Genomic DNA, 24370 nt, shown 5'->3' on the forward strand with positions numbered 1-24370 from the left:
TCCTACAGAACCCGAATAGATGTCAGTTACGGCCCAATGAAAAGCTATCTCTGCGCCGCTTGCGGAATTGCTGCGGCAGAGGCAGCGGGCGAATGGTTGCCAGGGGCTGGCGCTGCCATTTCACGCTATTATAGCGGAGCATTTAGACACGCAGCGCGAACCCTTTTAACGCCAGTCCTTTCATAATACTGCCGTGGCGCAATTTCTATCCGGCAGCTTCCCATTCCCTTCTAAATGGCGGTTCCCGGACACCGCCGCACTCAGCAGCGCGAATTCTTGAGTACGTAAACAAAGGCATCCGGCTTATCATTCCCTTATCATCGAGATCACCCGCAACGTAATGTATTACGCAGGCGGTGTTTGGCACGACACAAATTCCTCACTCCCACTCGCGAGATGAGCTCAGTAGGTTTCAGTAGACACGACATCTTTCTACCCAACTGGTCAGTGAATCACTGACTTCTCATCCTGAAGCCCCAATGACGAAATGTGAGTAGACGTCCAAATGTGAAGAACTGTTAATATCAACCTTATTTTTCAGGTTTCGAGTGGACGTAACTTAACAATTTCTGACCAAAATCGACCAGACCAAGCCAGGTGGCATAGTGCTAACATACTGGACTCGAATTCGGGGCAATAGCCCTGCCACCCACATTTAGATTTTCCGTGGTTTTCTAAAAATGCATGAGACAAATATCGGGATGGTTACTTTGAAAAGAAAATAGCCCGTTTCCCTCGACATCCTAAATATGCTCTGATTTGGTGGCACATTCAAACCTAACATCTTTTTAAATTTGGTCCGACCTATTGTAGCTACCCTTAACATGTAATGCCTGACAATGAAGCAGGCACAAGAGCAGGAGGAAACGAAACGAAGCTTCACGGGATGAGCGGCTATTCAGTGATTACAAAATCGAGTCAAATTTACAACGAACTTGGCAGCAACGAACTTGGCAGCACGAGCCCACTTATCGGTATGACGTTTCACTCCTTGTGACCTAGATGCATGCAGCAATTCGATTGGAAAAGGTATCATAAGTATGTTTTATCCTCTCTTGAGGGAAGCTGGCTCACACATATTGTTCAAAATGGCTCTGAGCACTATGCGACTTAACTTCTGAGGTCATCAGTCGCCTAGAACTTAGAACTAATTAAACCTAACTAACCTAAGGACATCACACACATCCATGCCCGAGGCAAGATTCGAACCTGCGACCGTAGCGGTCGCTCGGTTCCAGACTGTAGCGCCTAAAACCGCCTGGCCACTCCGGCCGGCACACCTGTTTTAACTGGTCCCATATATCCACAAGGATACCAGCACTTGGTCGGAGTTTACGCTTTAGCTGGTCCTTCCAGAAGTTCTGTCGTGCACATATCTGGGGATATTACTGACGATGGAAGTACCTCAACATAACACAAACAGCTCCCAGAAACACGTGCTATTTGTGAACGAGGATGCAGGACGCCTTTAACGTACCGCTGTGGCGCCAGAGTTCTCTCAATCACTATCAGCCGTGACCTAAAGTCATAGCCGATGGCTCCTCATACCATGATGACAGGAGTAACAACCCTGTGCCTCTCCAATCAGCAACAGTACATTATCCCCGTTTACGGGACCACACCAAACACGACCGTTGTTGTTGTGGTGGTGGTGGTGGTGGTGGTGGTGGTGGTGGTGGCGGCGGCGGCGGCGGTAACGGCAGCCTACGCATGGGACGGTAAATCCCCTGTCTGGTTGCTGCTAGTCTCTGACCAATGGTGCGTGATGACACAGAAGTTGCAGGGACTCCATTACTTGTTTTCGGATAGCAGGGGCAGACGTGAAGGGGTTACGACCTGCTTGGTGGACAATGCTCCGATCCTTCCTTATCGTAGTCAGTCGTAGTCGACCAGAACTTGTAAGACGAGTATGCCTGCTCTGAAGTTCAGTACGCCAACATCGGGCCAGTATCATACCCGAATGCCCCACAATTCTGGGTATTGCTTGATTCGACCAGCTGGAAAATGGAGACCCACAATGTGGCTCCTTTTGACATCCATTTAGGTGCTGATCACGCTGTCTCAGGTGAGTATGCGGGCTCTCCGTGTTCTTCACAGTGATCACTGAACACCTGACGCTGTTCACGCCCACTATATAACCTACCAGGCCTGTTAACAAGACACAACGCGAACACTACTAATGCATACTGGTGACGATTTTAATTGTCAAGAATGGTTGCAACTGTATATCATTTACATACCCGGCGATGATGTGTGCGTGTACGAAGTTACAAGCACGTCCGACCATGTCTTCTGGGTACTTTACGTTCTTTGGCAGGCAATTAGCTACGTAGGCTATAAGGATACGATCTTCAACGCTCGTTCAGACATCAATAATTCTTAAACATCTATAGTCGTCCGCAGTCACAAGATAATGTTGTTACGATACTGATAGTTAGGATTCCCTACCTTGTTCTAGTAATTAACGTTCGTAATATCCGAATAATTTTTCATCCTGTTATTCACGCACTCCTTGAAGGCACTCGCTGCAGCAACTACTGAAGGTTACCTGAAAGACAAATCGAAAATTTCGCATATCGTCTGCTTTTGTGTAAGGTATCAGTCGTGATATGCGGAGTTAACGACAAAAAAAAACAAACCTCGACAATGCGAAAAAACACATAATGGCGACACAATTGTGTATAAACTGCACTGGACCCGAAGCAAAACGCTATCGATCGCACTGACTTGCATCTTTTGTTGTTCAGTCTGCTACTCCCATCACACACCGCGCCAGGTGATTCTGAGTGCGCGATTACTAGGTGACTCCGATAAAATATGTGCGTTGCGACAAAGCAGCGCTCGTGCTGACTGCAATGGAACTCTAGAAACGAACGCAGAAAAATTATTTCTCTGTAGCACTAAGACGTCGAAGTACCCAGTACCTAATCGCCACTAATGACATCTTATGCCCGCACTTGGAGTGCCCCAGGGAAGTGTGGTAGGTCCGCTGTTGTTTCCCATCTACATAAATGATCTTTTGGATAGGATGGATAGCAATGTGCGGATGTTTGCTGATGATGCTGTGGTGTACGGGAAGGTGTCGTCGTTGAGTGACTGTAGGAGGACACAAAATGACTTGGACAGGATTTGTGATTGGTGTAAAGAATGGCAGCTAACTCTAAATATAGATGAATGTAAATTAATTCAGATGAATAGAAAAAAGAATCCTGTAATGTTTGAATATTCCATTAGTAGTGTAGCACTTGACACAGACACGTCGATTAAATATTTGGGTGTAACATTGCAGAGCGATACGAAGTGGGACAAGCATGTAATGGCAGTTGTGGGAATGGCGGATAGTCGTCTTCGGTTCATTGGTAGAATTTTGGGAAGATGTGATTCATCTGTAAAGGAGACCGCTTATAAAACACTAATACGACCTATTCTTGAGTACTCCTCGAGCGTTTGGGATCCCTATCAGGTCGTACTGAGGGAGGACATAGAAGCAATTCAGAGGCGGGCTGCTAGATTTGTTACTGCCAGGTTTGATCATCACGCGAGTGTTACGGAAATACTCCAGGAACTCGGGTGGGAGGCTCTGGAGGAAAGGAGGCGTTCTTTTCGTGAATCGCTACTGACAAGGGAACCTCCCAATCGCACCCCGCTCAGATTTAGTTGTAATTTGCCACAGTGGATAGGCCTTGAAATACTGAACACAGATCAATCGAGAAAACAGGAAGAAGTTGTGTCGAACTATGAAAAAACAAGAAAAATATACAAACTGAGTAGTCCATGCACAAGATAGGCAATATCAAGGATGATGTCAGCACAGGAGCGCCTTAGTCCCGTTGTTAGCGTGAGCAGCTGAGGAGTGAGAGGTCCTTGGTCAAGTCTTCCCTCGAGTGTAAAGTTTGCTTACTTTATTTTTGCAAAGTTATGATCTGTCCGTTCGTTCAATGACGTCTCTGTTCACTGTAATAAGTTTAGTGTCTGTGTTTTGCGACCGCACCGCAAAACCGTGCGATTAGTAGACGAAAGGATGTGCCTCTCCTATGGGAACCGAAAACATTTGATCCAAGAAAACACGTGTGATATATTCTATACTACACTGGTGACGGCATGTGCGTCACATGACAGGAATATGTTGTCGACCCACCTAACTTGCACACTTGGCGAATGGGTAAAAAGATTCTTCTACCTTGCCCGATTTAGGTTTTCTTGTGGATGTGATAATCACTCCCAAAAAAGTGATGAAAACATAAGAGAGTGTCACATACACTGCAACAAATGAATGCAACAGTTTCACAGTCGCAGTTTTCTCTGTGCTCTGTCAAAACGTGTGTTTTTAACGTTTTAAATTTTTTCCGTGTGTAGGCCGTCAAATCCTGCATATGTCCAAGCAAATCTGCACATGTCCTGGAATTTTGGAGAGCGAAGTTGATTGTGTGTGAGTGCCTGAACTCTGATAATTGTCTGAAAATAAAAAATTAAACTTTTTACTCGAGGGAAGACTTGAACCAAGGACCTCTCGCTGCTCAGCTGCTCACGGGACCACGGCGTTCCTGTGCTCACATAATTCTTGATATTGGCTATGTTGCCCATGGACTATTCAGTTTGTATATTTTGCTTGTTTTTTCATAGTTCCACACAACTTCTTCCTTTCTTCTCGATTGATCTGTGTTCACAGTTTTTCGAGGCCTATCCACTGTGCCAACTTATAACTAAATCTGAGGTGCGTGCGATGGGGAGGTTCCCTTGTGAGGAAATTTAGAGAACCAGGATTTTAGGCTGATTGCAGTACAATTTTACTGCCGCCAACTTACATTTCGCGGAAAGTCCCACAGATAAGATAAGAAATATTAGGGCTCGTACAGAGACATACAGGCAGTCCTTTTTCCCTCGTTCTGTTTGGGAGTGGAGCAGGGAGAGAAGATGCTAGTGGTTGTACGAGGTACCCTCCGCCACGCACCGTATGGTGGATTGCGGAGTATGTATGTAGATGTACTTGATGAGCTAATGCTGTGAGATTTGAGAAAGGACACAGAGGCACAATATATCTACAGTTGTACGCGGTCTGCTACCGTGCGGTGACAGGCGAACTCTACACCCTCCCATTCCATTCGTGATTGATATGTGGGAATAATAATGGTCGGGGCTTAGCACCTCAGATACCTCCGGTGTCGCCAGATAACCCTTGAACTGGTGCGCCTTCCGATGCGCTTGAACTTGGGGGTTCGTCTTCAAAAATGGTTCAAATGGCTCTGAGCACTATTGGACTTAACATCTATGGTCATTAGTCCCCTAGAACTTAGAACTACTTAAACCTAACTAACCTAAGGACAGCACACAACACCCAGTCATCACGAGGTAGAGGCACGACTTCACATGAAAGTGACAGGTGGACAGTGGTGGGGTCACGTATGCCTTGGCGGGGCGAGCATGGGTACTGGCCACACAGTTGTTCCCGTATATTAACAGGTATGAACTGTTGATGGTTAATGTTAAGCCTCAGCCAGCAAGAGGCGATTCATCTGATGGGACTGGTGCCGGCCCTCTTACGAAGTCAGAAATCGCACAGAAGGCGAGATTACTTGTCACTGGTTCCTCCACCGTTGGATGGATGGTGGACCCCTCAAGGAAGCGCCAGTCGAATGTGGAAGGAGGACCAGTGTGGATTATGTGCATCTGCCGGGCACCTCGTCCGAGATATGTCACGAGGTTCAGACGGTAATTACTGACCGAAATGACTGCAGCCGGCTGTAAATCTAGTTCACATTGCTAGCCGAGATGCCAGTCGTCTGGATCTGAGGTGTCAGCAGCTGGCTGGAGACGTATGGAAGGCTGACGTCGTTTGCGAAGCGTAATCACATCTTGCGACTGACAAAAACGTAAAACGATTCAATGCAGTCGTCATGTTTGAAGCTTTGCGGAAGTCTTTAAGCGGAGGTTTCTTCAGCCCTATGTTCTCGGATGCAAATTTCTCTATATGTACTACCGCATAAAGAATGAAGCGAGGAAGGAGTATCGGAGTTTATCGTCCCGTCGAAGACCCGGTCACTGGACACGGTGAACAAATCTGGCCGGCCGCGGTGGTCTCGCGGTTCTAGGCGCGCAGTCCGGAACCATGAGACTGCTACGGTCGCAGGTTCGAATCCTGCCTCGGGTATGGATGTGTGTGATGTCCTTAGGTTAGTTAGGTTTAAGTAGTTCTAGGGGACTAATGACCACAGCAGTTGAGTCCCATAGTGCTCAGAGCCATTTGAACCATTTTTTAAACAAATCTGGATTGAGGAAGGATGGGGTCGCGGGTTTTCGGAGGAACCATTCCGGCATTTACACAGTGGCGTAACTAGTGTAACAGGCGCCCACGGGAAAGACTTTGCTGAACGTAGGGAGATGATGAAGCGTTTCCAATTCTGCGGATTGCACTTTTGTCTTTTCCGCCTGAACGACGACAAGTCAACATTGGTATTGCAAGATATTAATGTATTTAGGATGATTATGTTTCAATTTATTCACAGAATTGTGTGTTTTTCATTGTTTCTTGTGGAGTTAACGGAATTCGTGACCACGCGGTATCGTCTTTTTCACTTGTCGCTAAATTTGGCGTTAGTTTTAGTAGACAAGCAGCGAAACGGGAGATGGTAGACGTATTGTCACGACTACGACTATCGTTACGCATTCCTAAAGAATGAACATTAACTTGCTTTGTAATTAAAGCTTTTAATACTTGTAAAAATACTTGTTTGTCACTCGAAACGTACAGTTCATTGTGTGTTGCGCTGACGCCAATTAGTGAGGACAGCAATCATCTGTCAAATAGTTTTTCAGACGACTTAATAATAAAACGGCGCCATTTTCTCAATAAATTTATTTAATTTATAGAACTGAAATCAACCCATAGGGATTTCAAAAGCAAGACAAATGTTATCTGCGTAAAATGTTACCGCGGAAATCGTTGCAATCATATAGTCAAACGAGAACATACTATGACTACGGGCAAGTTCACCTAGAACCATAAAATTTGGCAAGAAGCGAGTTTTAACAGCATCAGTACACGGGAAAACGTAAAATGTGTTGATCTGTAACAAAATCTTGCAAAAAAGTTCCTTTGTCATTTTTTCCGACACTCGGAATGTCTTATCATCACTTAACATGCCTTCTTCTCAGGAATGAATAGAGTTATCAAGCTGAAATTTACCTCACAGGCCTGACTGAAGAAATAAGGAGTATTACCTTGTTTTATCTTTTTTTGTTTTCTGAGAAATCTTCTATCTTCTATATCTACAGAGAGCAACGAACCTGCAAGAAAGAAAAGAAAGTTCATTTACAAAATAATTCTACATAATAGTGTTATATCTCCTAAATAGCCAAGAAAAGACCAATGTTTTCACGGTTATCAAATCTTATGATATTTAGTTATACCCACTGCATGAATAGAAAGCAAAAGAACAACGACAACAAAGGAGGCAATGAACATTGGTTGACGCAAAAACTAGCGGCATCCACACAACATAAATGTATTATAATGCAAATAAATAGAAAAAAAGATGCGACGTTGATGGACTATCTTACAAGGCAGTTTGTCACTGGTATCTGTCACAATCGTTAAGTACCTAGGAATCTATATCCGTCATGGTTTAAGTGGAATGACAACATAAATTAATTATCGAAGAGTAGCGCTCCCTCAAAGGTGTCCACAAACGACACTATCGTTTAACCAGTTCAGAAGTCGTCTTCTTATTCATCAGTCTGTGACTCGTAACTAGCTGGTTAAATAGAATAAATAGAGAACACTCGAAGGAGAAATGTGTGCTACATTTAGAATTTTATTGCTCAATAAACTTCTATGCGAGCCTTCGCAACACAGGCGCTGCAGGTCGCGGAATACCTTCCTCTCTGCCTTTCCAGCGCTCGTAAACCAACAAACTATTCCTTCCAACTTTCTTCTCAAATACTGATTAAGACGGTAAAATTAGAACCACTTTTTTTCGCAAGCAAATTGTCGTATGAAAGCAGTGTATATGATTTATATGATTGTGGAAAATATTGTACATAAGATCAGCTGCAGAAGGTGAAATATTCAAATGGGTGTGAAATCGTGTGGGACTTAACTGCTAAGGTCATCAGTCCCTAAGCTTACACACTACTTAACCTAAACTATCCTAAGGACACACACACACACACACACACACACACACACACACACACACACACACACACCCATGCCCGAGGGAGGACTCTAACCTCAGCCGGGACCAGGCGCACAGCCCATGACTGCAGCGCCTAAGATAGCTGAAAATGGTTCAAATGGCTCTGAGCGCTATGGGACTTAACATCTATGGTCATCAGTCCCCTAGAACTTAGAACTACTTAAACCTAACTAACCTAAGGACATCACACAACACCCAGCCATCACGAGGCAGAGAAAATCCCTGACCCGCCAGGAATCGAACCCGGGAACCCGGGCGCGGGAAGCGAGAACGCTACCGCACGGCCACGAGATGCGGGCTAAGACCGCTCGGCTAATGCAGAAAGTGAAGGGCACAAAAGATTTCTGGGCCCACATCTGCACAGACAGTGCAGTAGAGGAGGGGATAAGAGTAGTGGTAAGGGATCCATTGTATACGGTAACAACAGGGGAAGTGCAGTTCGACATCTGGAAACTACGCATAAACGCATACCTTGCCAAGTTGTAAGCTGCGTAACCGAGTCTGCAAATGACAGTGTTAACAGGTTACGTCAGCACGAGAAATATAAACGTTGAAAGTCAATAGTTTTTTTACTTTAGTACCCTAAAAGAAATATTCGCATAAACGAAGTATGAATCAAAGCGAAACAAGTATGACCGCGCACTGCCAGAAGAAAATTTCATTGAACAAAAGAGAGGCAAAAATGTATCTCGACGGACATTGTTGCTCACCACGAGACTGAAAATAAAGAACACGTGTGATGTCGATATTGTGTGCCAATCCCCTGGCAACCTGTTTGTTAGTATTATCTCAATACTAAATTTTCTTCTTCTTCTTCTTCTTCATATTCTCCTCCCCCATTTTTCACAAGGTATTGAAGCGTTGGCAAGTACTTGTAGCTATGTTTTCTCCCTCCTCCTCTATTCTCTTAATTAGACCACTGGGGTAGCTAGCGGTTCCAGCTACCCTCTCAAGCAGAGTTTATAATAAGACTTTTACTCTCTCATTCGCCTCTTGCAATATAAATTTAACGGCACTGCCATCACACGTGGCCGATTATGAAGAACTTTCTCTGCATCTAACATACGCAAATGCTGCAGTGCCTTAAGCAGAAAACTCATACAAATACCTGGGTGCAATACTCTGTAGAAATACGAAATGGAATGATCACATGGGATCAGTTGTGGGTTTAATGGTAGAATACTGGCGAGGTGGAATCATTCTACAAAGGTGACTGCTTAGTAATCACTCTTGCAACTCATCGCAGAAAATTTGTCAGCTGTATGGGACACCCACCAAACAGAATAACAGGGGGCATTGCACGTATCCAGCGAAGGGCAGCACGAATGGTCTCAGGTTTGTTTAAACCGTGGGACAGTGTCACATATTGAAGGAAATGAACTTGAAGACTCTTGAAGATAGTTTGCGTCTATCCCGAGAAAGTGAATTAACAAAGTTTTAAGAATTGGCTTTAAATGGTGACTCTTGGCATATACTACAATCCCCTACGTATCGCTCACATAGGGATCATGAGAATACGATAATTACTGCACGCACAGAGGCATTCAAACAATCGTTCTTCCCGCACTCCATACGTCAATGGAACATGAAGAAACCCTAATATCACTGGTACAATGGCGCACACCCTCTGTCCTGCACCTCACGGTGGTTTGCAGAGTATAGATGTAGAGCAGATATAAACAGACAGCAATGAGAACGCTCAAAGCATGCAGGTAGCAATGCGACATTTAAATGAGGCGGCCGCCCATTCCAAACAATAGAATGGAATCATCCAGCGCTCGCGAGAAGGCCACGTTTGCGCGAGATATGGTGCAGAACACTGTATGCGGATGGTGAGCCATGGCGTGCAGTGGAGAAACAGTTCTTACCCTCCCTCCAATATAGCTCGTGGCTGCCGATCTTCTGTGTTACTGGCCGTGTACAAAAGATTACCTCGCCTGTAGACTTCATTGTCAGATCAAGTTTCGTTCTTCGCCGTTTATGATCTCCCATTTTGTTTATTTTTGCCTTGCAACACCAGTGTCAAAGAGGAACACACTGGTGAAACGTGCATGTAGACATCAAGACATCACATCCCCATAGTATGCAATGAACGGACGAGAAAACTCCAACGTCGGCGATGTTTTAACTGAATAAAACGAAACGTGGACGTGACCGAAAATGCATTACAGCAGTTGCACATACACTAAGTAGCCTTAGAAATAAACTACAGAAGCTAATGATACCTTGTACACACAAATTTTAATTTAACTGATATTATTCAGGAGTAACAGTGCACTGATGCTGTGAAACATTTAATACAGGGGAAATGTAGGGTAAAACCGGATATGCGACTTAAACAGGATACCTCTCTGTGACTATAGTCTGATATACGAATGATGGCGGTTCGCAGAAGTCGAAAACAGACGGGGATTGTATTGTTACCGGTTCCAAGCGACGGTTACGATACATTCAAACATGTGCTTTGCGCCTGATGTAAGCGTTTACCCTGCGGATTGTGTTTCTCATTTGCTTGTGTATCATTTGTCACTTACCACCATCATCAGCCATGACAACTCGCAACAAGTAGAAGAACAAATCATTTGTTTCTACATTTACAAGCTGCATGTTTTTCAGGATGCATTATAGTTCAAATGACTCTGAGCACTATGGGACTTAACATCTGTGATCATTAGTCCCCTAGAAATTAGAACTACTTAAACCTAACTAACCTAAGGACATCACACACATCCATGCCCGAGACAGGATTCGAACCTGCGACCGTAGCAGCAGCGCGGTTCCAGACTGAAGCGCGTAGAAGAGCTCGGGCACTGCGGCCGGCAACACTTTTCACACTTGGCCAGATGCATGATTACTAGTGAATGCCATCTTATTACTTCATGCAGGGTGTGGCCACCACCGCGCGCCAAAATTGTCCTACACAGTTGAAATCAAGGGCACTGTCGCCCATGCAGCACCACTCGGAAGTTGGGCTGCGTAGAGTTCTTATTGTCTGCACTTTTATTTACTTACAGCAATTACACTTATTTTTTAAGGTAAAATTTAGGAATTTGGAAGTAGGAAATCATAAATTATGCGGTATAATTTTAGAAGACAATAAAAGAAGACAGGAAAGAGTAGCTATAGATATACCTTCAACAACAACACCTGGAGAAGGGGTCTCGGTATTTAAGTTCAAGCCCAGCGTCCACATGCGGTGCTGCCCATTTTAGTAACCATCAGATGAACACCCTTCTTCGGGAAAACTCGATTTGTGCGGTCCACGTGGATCTAATCTATTTGTTAGGGTACTGAGTGGGATGCGTAACTACTACTACTACTACTACTACTACTAGGTTGGCTAGTAAACAAATTCTGCACGTCTTTAGAACAATACTTTGTCTCAATGTAATCTAATTAAGTTATGTATTTACCTACATAGTTGTAGGAAAAATAAGAAGGCACCACTAACCTATTATTACTCTTGTAAAACCATTTTTGTGGAATAAAACTAGACTTTTTGAGTAGTGGACCGATTAATTTTATATAATTACGTAATATGCGTGATCTGTCGTGTATTTACACTGATTGATTTTGCCTGCTTACTTTATACAACATTTATATTACATTAATATTATTAGATTTACAATGGTGTGTTTCTGTATGTAAATACTTAGCAGTGTTGGGTATAGGTTTAAGATGGATTCTAGAACAATACCTATCCACGGGCTAGTCTAATTTTACCTACTTTTAATCTGATTCATTCATAATAAGTTATAAATTACAACTTTTGATCAAGGGTCACGCGAGTAATTGTGCATGTTATACGTGTTTTATGTGATGTCAGTGGTGTCACTGTCACTCGTATCATCGTCAGTACTGGGACAACTCGAGCTATCTATGCCCGCCTGTCTTCGTCTTCTGTATCTTTTGTTTGTATGTGTCATGTTGTTTTAAGATGATGTTGGCTATTACGTTCAACTGTGTCAATGAATTAGAGCATCGAATAGTGTTGTTTCCGTTATGTGTTCTATGTTATTACGTAAGTAGCTGTATCTAATGCATTTTAAAGGGAAGCGTCCGGGGTGCCAATTTCCCCGTATGTGTAACGATTGCTTTCTGAAAGACACACGCGCTGCAAGTGCTTGCACTAAGGGCCATGCCTTCGCTGAGGCTCACATGGCGCAACCGTAATCGCTCTCTGATATTGAGGAAAAATGAAGAGACTCGACGGGCCTTATCACTCTCGTCCCACTCTTTTTGCCAAGTGTTTTAATAATTACTGTGTTGTCTGAAACTTACTGGCAGCTTAAAACTGTGTGCCGAGCCCAGACTCGGACTCAGGACCTTTGCCTTTCGCGGTCAAGTGCTCTACCATCTGAGCTACCCAAGCACGGGGCATGACTCCACGGTCAGACCCAATAATGCGTCTATACTATAATCTGCACTGCTAGATTTATTATGTATATTCCCGTGCAGGGTACATTTTAATTGGATGTCCGAAGAACCAAATGGGCCAAGCGATAAATGAGACAAGAAACAGTAAAATGAAAGTTGGAAAGACCAGAATGGCTTAAAAGAACTGAAACGAGATTCTTAGAATTCATCAGGCTTATAAGTCGAGAAGAAGCATCCATGCTTTCTATTAGGCTATATTCAGACTCATTATGGATGGAGGTACGACTCCAGTGACCATCTTGTCGTGGCAGGGCTCATGTTTCAATACTGAGGAAGAACACAGCTACTTCGACTGCGGTTTCTTTTCTTAATAACGTGTGTTTTTATTTTTATTAGAACCAGTTGTCGCAAACTTTGCCTGTGTTAGTGTAATATTTTGAAAATTTGAAGTTTTTCGTTAGAAACAAGATTTGGTACTTAAAATATATTTCAGGCATCCCTTGATAATATTTTTAATGAGTTCCATTTGGTTTTCGTATATGTTTTTCAACAGAGTGCAGCTTCTTTCTTGTTTTCAAGTTATTTCTATTCATTTCAACTGATACCTTATTTAACTCCTCAGGTGGGGCAAAGCTAGATATTTTGTACCTAATGATATTTTTATTTTTTTATGCTGCGATGGTTTATTTAAAGATGAAATAGGACTAAAATTTTTGAATATATTATCCTGCTTTCCCCTATTTAGGTCGCTTGAACCTCATAAGACAGTTCGTTATATTATCGACGCAAGTGTACTGACGAAATTGTTTTTACAGAGTCGCATACAATTTTGCTCTAGAGTATATCACAAAATGCACACTTTATTCACTGCTGCATCCCTCTCGCGGGCATTATTTTCGGCAGTGGACAGTATATGGCCGTCACCGGGTGCTATAAACATAGGCGCATGGCGGCCGTGAGACAAGAAACCTCTTCTCCGAGGCAGCGTGCTGATAGCAGCCGCAAGGTGACGAGCATCAATGGCGGCGGCGTAATGCTGTTATCTGGCGCCACCCAGGGTGCAGCTAACAGCCTCACACTGGCAGCTCCTCCCCCACCCACCGTCTTGCGCGCTCCAGCTGAAATGGCAGCCCTGTATCGGCGTGAGGAGAAATGCGTCGCTTCTTCGACCTACCCTTTCTCCTTTACACGATCTTCTTGCAGACTTGCTCATCTTTTCCTCCCTAGAAGGTGGTCATGCACTTAGCTACAAACTTCACAAGCATGCACAACCAACCACTTTGCGTAAGCATGCTTGGTAGGTGAACGGAAGTTTCTTTCTAACTGTTGATAGCTTTAGTGTCTGTAAACACGAGTGTACATTAGTGGAATATTTTATTGGTGAAGAGTTCTTTACATCGGGTAACCACTCACGCATTCATGGATATCTTAAATTATGTAGTAATCTTAGTTTTTTTTTAAATTTCCAGTCTGGTAGGTTAATATAGGACAGCAACTTGTGTTATCAAGCTTGACGCAGAAAACAGCTGAAGTTGCGAAATTCAGTACTTTTTATTTAATTGATGATCGGTTTCGAATATTAGCAGCCAAACACAAAAAATGGTGTATTCCGTGATAGCATCCAAACCACGTTAACTGTGTCTGAGTCAGGTTTTTCAGTGACCACTGGCAGCACAAACATATAACTGAATTTCGCAACTAGAGTTGTTTTTACATTAAAATAATCTTAGGGTTGAAGCTTCTACAAATAATCTATTACGGATGTTTGGAAACATAGGAGGCGTTTTACTGTACGAAGAATGATCAGTAATTGTCAGGAAACTAATTTTTATTTTATTATTCGTTTGTGTAGGTGGGCGGAGCGTGGTACGGAGCTTGATTGCATTCATCCGTTTCTTGTTAAAAACTGGAAACGTGTTCGGTTTATTGAACCATAACAGTAGAACACCTTTGACAAAGATTGATTTGTACTATACAGGGTGGTCAGATGCACTATGAAAATCTTGTAAGGGTGTTGCAGGGTAGGGTGAGCTGAGAAATGACTGTTTAGAAAAAAAAAATCGATACCTGCGCAGTTTCCGATTTAATTAGCATTGAAGTTTGCCGATCAGGTCGTTGCGCGCGCAAATACAAGCAGTCTCCCACATACAATTAACGTCGGTTATTCTCACAGCCTAGATGACAACGCAAGACACTGCTCGAGAGGAAGCTCGGGGTCGGGTTCGGTCCTTACTACCGTCTTATGTACATTTTCTGTATCGCTCTTTTGTTAGGTTTTAGGAAACGAAACGAAGAAAAGGTTTGGCAGCACTGTCTCTGGCAGGCTGCTTGAATTTTAACGAGCGACGACCTGATTGACTAAATTCAATGCTAATTAAATCGGAAACGTCACTACATACAGAATTTTCTTCTTAATAATTATTTCTCAGCATAACCAACCCTGAAACACACTTACAAGTTATTCAGATTTTTTCTGTCTACCCTGTATACTGCGTCAGCACTCGCACTGTTCAAATTGCCGGCAGCGTGATCGATTTTTAGTAGTGCATGTATCCGTAACGGCACTATGTCGAGCAATATGACATAAATCAACGCAACATTGCAGAAAACGTTAATCGCTCTTCTTTGCGCAGAAATAGACAAGATCAATGTCCACAATTCGACTTCAGACAATACATCGTTTTACCCAATGGTTACCAATGTTTGTGCGTATTAAGCTAAAAGCAGAAAACTTTCTGGTCAAATTGTTCAAAATAGTGTCGCATCCTTTGGGTCAAGACTTATCTCCATCCCTTGTACTAAAATCATACTATCTCAATTCTAGACTTAAACCTACTCGAACGAAGAAGCACAGTTATTGCCGTACGTGAAAGGCTGCCTTGTTTCATGAGCAGTGAATCGACAGCGCTTCACGTTAAGTGAAAAGAGGGACGCTGTATATGTTATACTTTTAACGAAATACAATAGAAATGACCCTCTCATAGAGCAACGTGTATGTATTAATTACAGGAAAAAACTAACCTGGAGCGGAAAGTGATGAAGTACGTAAGCCAACACTAGCGTACTACAGATGTGTACAAATGCATATTTCAAGCCATCATAATCACTTGACCTCACGAGAAATATATGCAGCCAGTCTCAATACTGTATCCTGCTTTTTAATCAAAGATGTAAAGAGAGGTTGCTGCTTCACCACATGTCACGTTTCCTCTATTTTTTCACCTCACTATCGATTGCAGTATTCTTCGCATAATAGTGTTGCACTGCACAAGATTTATCTAAAATCAGGTCACCAACCTCGATCTGACCCGCGAGATAGCATTATGCACTGTCTGATCAAAACGATCGGGACACTCTTATGAAATGGGGAACTGTCCACTAGATGTCAAATGAGAAACGGAACCGCGAGTATAAAAGTAGGCGAGTCATTGGATGCCACGTAAGTAACATATCCATCAGGGACATTTCAACCCTTCTAAAGTTGCCCGAGTCGACTGTTGGTGATGTGGCTGTAAAGTGGAAACGCAAAGGAATCACCACAGCTAAACTAGTACCAGACACATCCAATGTTTGATGGACAGCGACTGCTGACAATTGCTGAAGTTGCTTGAAAAAAAAAAAATCGTATGGAATCAGCGGATAGAATCACTCGTTACTTCAAAAGTGCTACCAGTGGTCCAACTCGCACAGACTGTGCGCAACGAGTTGAAAAGAAGAGGGTACAGTGGTCGACCAGTCCTCGTAAGCCACACATTTCTCTAGTCCATGCTAAGCGACGCTTGAGGTGGCAATCCAACAGAAGTGTTTGGGTATGGCGTATGATGGGGGTGTTTCTCATTTTTAGGGCGTGGCCCGCTCATTGCGCTTAAGAAAACGCTAAATGCACGAGGATATGAACACACTTTACAATATTGTGTGTTGCATACAGTAGAGGAACAGTTAGGAGAGGATTATATTAGCACGATACACGCCGTATCATAAAGAAGCAGCTGTGAGGCAATGTTTAGTGGACAAATCATTGGTGAAATGGACTGGCCTGCCCACAATCCTTACCTGAACGCAGTGAAACACCTTTGGGACCAGTCACAATACCGGCTTCGCTCATGACCCCGGCGACTGACATCAATAACTTCTCTGCTTCTGGCTGCTGAAGGTAGGAAGGACGGAAGTTTAACGTTCTCTCGACACCGAGTCATTAGAAATGGTTAGCTCCTGAGGAAGAATAGGCTGCCATTCCTCCACATACATTCACAGACACCTCAATGGAAGTGTCGCCAGCAGAGCTAAATATATCATAAAGCAAATTGTGGACACACCCCACATTAAAGTCCACTAACAGGTGTCCGGATATTAATGACCAGTTAGTGTATTTGCCACTATTCCGAAACCATTATTTAATGCTCTGTAGCTATCTAAATGGGCTCAGCAAGACCAGAGATCTACCACTGGACTGAAAAAACGTAAGCCGCTAACAGATATTACACCATCTTCAGCTCGTCCCTGACATTTTACGACGATAATCTTCGCAAAGACTTGTAAAAAAGCAAAACAGCCTGACAGCCTGACCAGTTTCCACCGAAACAAATGTAATTTAATGGCTTCAATCAGACATCGCCAAGTCATTAAATATCGCCTACGCAGCCGATGGCCCTACGCATTGGTAGAGTCCATTCTTGCCAGCACGTGCATGCACGCCAAACTAACACTCAACCGGAAAACACCACAGAGTTTGAACTTACGACTTCGTTTCATTAACTGGTTTTACGGAGATCCGCAACCTGTTGCGGTTTCCTCACAGCTCAACTGATCAGTTGTGCTTACCCACTCGTGAAGAGAGATTTTGGCCGGGAGACCCCGTCTGGGTCATGAGGCCGCCTGTGCAAGTCGAACGCTTTACGCATAGCTGTCTTTATGCTTCTTTTCATTTCGTTCAGATTTTCTTTATCAGCAGAGGTTCGCCTTCGTTTTTCATTGCTATTCACCATCCTCTGTTTTCACACCAGCTTCAAATGGTTCAAATGGCTCTGAGCACTATGGGACTCAAATGCTGAGGTCATCAGTCCCCTAAAACTTAGAACTACTTAAACGTAACTAACCTAAGAAAATCACACACATCCATGCCCGATGCAAGATTCGAACGTGCGACCGTAGCGGTCGCACGGTTCCAGACTGTAGCGCCTAGAACCGCTGCGCCACGCACCAGCTTCCTAACATTGTTAGTAACACTGTGGGTCGTTTCGATCCCTAACTGTCATGACACTAGTTTACCAAGAGCATGGGCGACAATGTGCCTGAATTTCTGCGATCGAACCATGATTTTCTCTTGGACCAAGCTGTACATTGATTGCCATTTCGAAGACCAAGGTCGCTGGCATGCTCGAGGTACTTAGTGCCACGACGAAGTGCTGACTTTGCGGATATCCCCGGGTCTATCTGCGGATATCCGGAACAATAACTAACCGATGGTTACAATTTAATGGTTCAAATGGCCATGAGCACTATGGGACTCAACATCTGAGGTCATCAGTCCCCTAGAACTTAGAACTACTTAAACCTAACTAACCTAAGGACATCACACACATACATGCCCGAAGCAGGATTCGAAACTGCGACCGTAGCGGACACGCGGTTCCAAACTGAAGCGCCTAGAACCGCACGGCCACACCGGCCGGCTGGTTACAACTTAAATGTTAATGGCAGTATAGTGATTCTCGTCCATTTTTCCATTACAAGCGATCGATAACAACTATTATCAGCGCTTAGATCATTACTGTTACCTGTTCGGAACGGAATGCGTTATAGTAGTTTGAATATGCAGTATCCCTGAGATGGTTACTGACATATTGAAGAGCTAAAGATAGTGACTATTATCTACTTATTTTACCCATAATTATACTTGGACGCTGCTACCTTCAGACAAGCAACTTCCTTACGTAACAACCGAAAGCTGCCGCAATGCGAGATGAAGGCTGTTCTAGGACGCTCCATCAATTACAACCTTGGGTTCTTGATCTGATGACTTCTGTTTGTGTATCATATACAGCATAAATAGCGTTCGGTATAAAATCAGAAATACTATCAACATTTATCTTAAAATATTAATTACCACTCGTTAAAACGCTTATTACATTGAGAAGTTTCGCACAGCAACACGATTTAACATTATGATAAATTAAAATATATTTGACAGAGAACCTATAACATAGCTAACAATTAATAGTGTTCTAGATGTGGTAACTTTTAACTCGGCTACGTAAGATTTCCCAATACTGAGGAAATATTGCGCAAAATGTTTTGCTCCATCGCGCTTGAGATTTAGTGCTAAGTTAAATAGCCTACTGCACTGGTGTAATCGTAGACGCGTTGTACAAGGGGTTTCAAAGAGAATGAACTGATTTCAAAACTCCATATTTATTGATAAAACATACTACAAACATGGGATAAATTGCAAACTGCTCAGAAAATATTAAAATTTTAGTTATGCTGTTACTAATTCTCAGTGTGCCTAGCAGCAGCACGAACAGGTATGGAGTTTTGGAGTCGGATCATTCTTTTCCTGCATTTGGTAACGGTGCAACCCTACGAGAGTTGTTCCAGTCGGCATGTCCCAAAAGGCTGTCAGCTGTAAATGCTACAGACACGCGTCGGTCTGACTAGCCGGTGTGAATGGCGCGGCTGGCACTGCATGTAGCTTTAGATTCTGGCGCCTGCTCACAGCGTCTTTCGTCAGGCGAACAGCAGACGGGCACGTGTGGCGGCTGAGGCCGCAGCTGGCAGAGTCTAGGCCAGGCGGATCCGCCACGCGCGAGTCGCGCGCCACCAGCTGGAGCCCGGTGAGCGGGGCCCTTGAATAACGTTGGAACGCCGTCAAGTATTCCTGGCACGCATAAGCGGAGCGGCCTGCAGCCCGGTATAAACGGCCGATGTGACGCCGATATTCCGAGAGAGCCGTCTCCTGCCCGCCGTGACTCGCGCCGCAGCCGGAACTCCCGAGTCTCGCGGACAGCTAGTCTGCCGTACCCAACAACACCAGCAAAAGTCCACGCTCGTCCCCGAGGCTTGTCCAACACAGGTAGAGCTCTGAGTGAAATAGGGAAACACTATTCACATCTCCAAGTCGTTTATTCGCATCTGCGGATATTAAAATACGCGTTCGGTACGCTGGAGTTCTAACGACAGGCTCGCGCCTGGTGCGCATTGTCATGTGCTGAAGTCGTATATCGTAATTTACATTCAATATGTAACGAAGGCACAGACAGATCATTAGGAACTTGATAGTACAACACAGTCATATTTAACCCGAGTGCCTACATGGGGCAGAAACACTTAACTTGAATAGAAAAAAAAACAGACATTGAAAGAAAAAGAACTAAAACCGTAGGAAAACTGTAGGTCTAAATCCTGTAGACGAATAATACCAACTCAGAAGCAATCAAGATATCAAACAAAACGCAAACACTCAGAGTGAAATTAGAAAAATGGTTCAAATGGCTCCGAGCACTATGGAACTTGACATCTGTGGTCATCAGTCCCCTAGAACTTTAACTACTTAAACCCAACTAACCTAAGGACATCACACACATCCATGCCCGAGGCAGGATTCGAATCTGCGACCGCAGCAGCTTCGTGGTTCCGGACTGAAGCGCCTAGAACCGCTCGGCCACTTCGACCGCCAGTGAAATTAGAAAACGCGGGTCAAGATTCTATGGACACATTAAATAATGAACTCACAAGTAACACACACATTTTTTTAATGGTCGATTTTTTGACCTCACGTGCGAAGCCAACACGGATACGATGAAATAGTTTGGCGGTCTCACAACTGACCTTTAACTGGCAACAATTACCCCAGAGGATGTCCAAAACTATGAAATCTTCAGGTCCATAATCCACAAAAGTAAAGTTGACCAAGATGAAAAACCGAGGCAGAAAACTAGAACAGCATGGTCCGAAGAGAGGAACAAAGCTCACGGGAAGATAATGAGGTAAGTACGGGCACAAAGAAAGGCAAATACCTACCCCTTAAGTACTTTGGATAACCCTAATGGGGTTAGCCGGCCACGGTGGTCTCGCGGTTCCAGGCGCTCAGTCCGGAACGGCGCGACTGCTACGGTCGCAGGTTGGAATCCTGCCTCGGGCATGGATATTTGTGATGTCCTTAGGTTAGTTAGGTTTAAGTAGTTCTAAGTTCTAGGGGACTGATGACCTCAGAAGTCCCATTGTGCTTAGAGCCATTTTAACTGAAACACACTTGATCAAGAACGTTTTGCCTCATTTTCATTTCTTACTTATAAAATAGTCAATCGTACACCGTTTTACCCAAATAGACGACGTTCTTTCAAATCTGGCACACAGCCACAGATTTATTAAAAGACAACCGTATTTTCCCCTACAGAGTGACAATTATTTAATTATATGAAATAAAATCGTCATAACTTTTAACAGTTTGCGTTAGAGCGTTCAAAACTGCACAGTTGGCCGCGGGACAGGACGGGAATTCTACGGTTTGTTTAGCGGCGAAGCCTTCTTTCATTTCGATGGGTTCGTCAATGAGCAAAATCGGCGCATGCGAGAGATCGCGATCGGGAAGTCTCTTCACGCTCAACGGGTGACTGTGTCGTGGGCAATGTCCAGTCACGGGATAATCAAAGCGATATTCCTTGATGGCACGGTGACTACCAAACGGTACGTGAAAGTTTTGGAAGATAATTTCTTCCCCATTATCCAGAGTGACCCTGATTTCGGCAAGATATGATTCATCCAAGACGGAGCTCGATCCCATCGAAACAGGAGAGTGTTTTATGTCCTGAAGGGGCACTTTGGGGGACCGCGTTCTGGCTCTGGGGTACCCAGAGGCCACTGATATGGGCCTCGATTGGTCGCCACATTCTCCGGATCTGAACGCATGCGACTCCTTTTTGTGGTGCTATATTAAAGACAAGGTGTACGGCAACAACCCAAAAACCACTGCTGAACTGAAAACAGCAATCCAGGATGTCATCGACAGCATCGATGTCCCGACACTTAGCGGTACATGCAGAATTTCGCTATTCGTCTGCGCCACATCGCCAAATTTTACACGGTCATCCTGTGCGAGTATATACAAGATGTAGCTATAAAATAACGGGCCTAATGCTTCAAAACATTTATTTCAAAACCACACATATTCAGTTATCGTCATCCTCAATACACTCCCATCCTCTATCCCTAAAACAGTCCGTGCGAATTTTCCATTGATGGAAACAGTGTTGGAAGTCTTCCCCTGTGAGCTTTTTCCTTCACTGCTTCAGCGGACTGAAAACTTTTTCCTTTTAATGTAGATTTGGCCTTGGTAAATAGATAAAAGTAACATCGTACTAGGTCAGGCGAATCAGGTGGATGGTCTGACACTGGGATGCTGTACTTCACCAGAAACCTCTTAACAGACAATGAGATATGAACTGGTGTGTTATCTTGATGCGGAATCCATGACTTGTTCTTCCACAGTTCGGCTCGTTTTTTTCTTATTTCCTCAAGGAATTGGGCAAAAACCTCAGGGTAGTAAAGTCGATCAATAGTCTGACCTCCAGCAGCCTAGTGAAGATACACAATTCCATGAATATCGAACGAAAAAAAAAAATCATTGCTTTGAATACTGATTTGTTCAGTCTAGCTGTTTTGACCTCCGTGACGTTAGGCCCTTCCAATGCATGGACTGGCATTTCGTTTCTGAATCATAAATGAAAAACCTAGATTCTTCACTTATCACGCTTTCCAACAAATTAGGATCATTTTCAGTGATATTCAAACTGTCAGCACAAACATTTTCACGAGCTTCTTTTTGTTTGGTCATGAGAATTTTCGGCACCAGTTTCGCACACACTTTTCTCATGTTAAACTGGTTACGTAAAGTTTGCCTTATGCCTTATTCATATAGTTCCAGCAATCGATCGAATACTCTAACGGTCAGATTGAATCAGATTATCTACATTTTCGGTATTTTCATCCGTTTTCAATGTTGAAGGATATTCCGGGCGTGAGTCATCATCTCGGCTATCTTGGAAACGCTTGAACCACTCAAACACTATCGTACATGATAAACTGTATTCGCATACAAGTCTTTCAATGAAAGATAGGATTCAGTAACAGTTTTTTCATGTTTCATGTGAAACTTCACGACAATTCGTTGCTCTAGTAACACACCATTTCCCGGCAAAATAGAAAACAGCTCTTACACAAACGAAGGCTACGCCCACACTGATTTGTCTACAGACACCAGACGTGCCGCAATGAACCGAGAAGACTTAACAGCATTTTTTCGCGCATGCGTACTTTGTGCCAGGATCAGTCCTGTCATTTTATAGCCACACCTCGTATAGTGCAAACCTAACACTAAACGTACAATTTCTGTCGCAGCTGGGTCGAAAGAGAAAAGCGTGCCTCAACTGCCAATAGCGATCTGCCGTAGCATCGAACGTAAGTGAACATAAAAACTCACGATATATCGCATATAACATTGCTCTCTACAGGTCGATTTGTCACTGTTCATTCTACAGTAAACAGCTGTTCAAAAATATGCCGACAACGGCAACCACTAGGGAGCTAATCAAACCTACTGATATTTACAAGGGTGGAAGGGGGGGGGGGGGAGGAGGGGGATCGGACGGGCATGGTGCCACTGTGTCGACAAAAGATATCTTATAATTAGGCACCATGCCGCTGGCACATATCGACAGGTTCGATCTGCTCGGCAGTTGCAGGAATATCTTTGGACGGCTGTTAACTGGGCAGAGTCAATTCAACCTGCAGACTGCAATGTTTTACTCTATGTATCATGAGTTTTTATGTTCACGTACATATGCCACAATGGCAGTAGTATTGTTTATATTGCTGACGAGTATGGAACGCTGTATTCGTTCGACTATGCTACAACAGCAAGCGTATATTTAAATGACAGACATACATTATATACACCCAAAACATGACGATTATTTCATTACGCGATTATAAGTAAACATTTGAAAATGACAACGCCGAAATAACCTGATCGCGTGAAATCAATGACTAAAGTAAATTCGTATGGCGTGGTTGACTCACAGTACCTCAAGAGAGATGTTCAGACCCCTGAGCGTAAAGATTTCCAACTGGACGATGCTCCGTCAAATCGCACGTCATTAACCTTCCTCACTGGGGAAAGAGGAGCTGCAGTTTAGCATGGAATCCGAACCTCGCGTCGTTCCTGGCATATCTTCACATCACTGAAAGGTGAAGGCTACCGCAAAGGCAGGCTGAACAATCTCCGCGGTTTGACCGTGTTTGGGTCCTACGACGTTACGGTTTCCTGGCATGGATTTGAACACTTGACCATCAAGGCCGGAAATAAAAGACTGATCGTAAAAAAAATGGAATTGTCTTTCAGAAAAAACGTAGTATAAGTCCTTTCACGCTGAAAGTAGGTTTATCACCGTACGAGGACTTTTGGGAGCCTCGTGGAAATGTTGACTTCGTACTGAGGAGTTCAGAAAATCGTTTTACCCTCGCGCAAACCGCGAGTGCAACAGAGGGCGCAAATATGACTTGGGCACAAACTGAGCCCTCCGCCACACACCGCTTGGTGGCTAGTGGAGAATATATGTGGATGTAGCACGTTCTGACGCATCCATCGGTCAAAACGCATTTATCAGTTATTGATAACAAATAATCAGTCGAAAATCGTATTCTCATTAATCGATTTGTGTCAGCGTTGCGTGGCATCAACTTTATAGTCCAAATTGTGCTCAGTGATGGTCTTCAATAAATAACCTCCGTTAAGTCTATGA

At 43.8% G+C, this 24370-nt stretch overlaps 1 protein-coding gene across 4 annotated transcripts in view; it reads right to left on the bottom strand.

Moving 5' to 3' along the window:
* The window catches only part of LOC126356220 (SNF-related serine/threonine-protein kinase-like), a 326256-nt gene that overhangs the window by 208502 nt on the left and 93384 nt on the right, over window positions 1-24370 (bottom strand). For 2 of the 4 annotated variants that reach the window (XM_050007036.1, XM_050007034.1), the window contains exon 2: window positions 7219-7284. The exons of the other annotated variants lie outside the window; for them this stretch is intronic. The gene's annotated coding sequence lies outside the window, so the exon portion shown is untranslated. The remainder of the gene's footprint in view (window positions 1-7218; window positions 7285-24370) is intronic. 4 annotated transcript variants of the gene reach the window in all.

This window comes from Schistocerca gregaria, chromosome 3 (genome assembly GCF_023897955.1).
Source record: "Schistocerca gregaria isolate iqSchGreg1 chromosome 3, iqSchGreg1.2, whole genome shotgun sequence".
Taxonomy (NCBI): domain Eukaryota; kingdom Metazoa; phylum Arthropoda; class Insecta; order Orthoptera; family Acrididae; genus Schistocerca; species Schistocerca gregaria.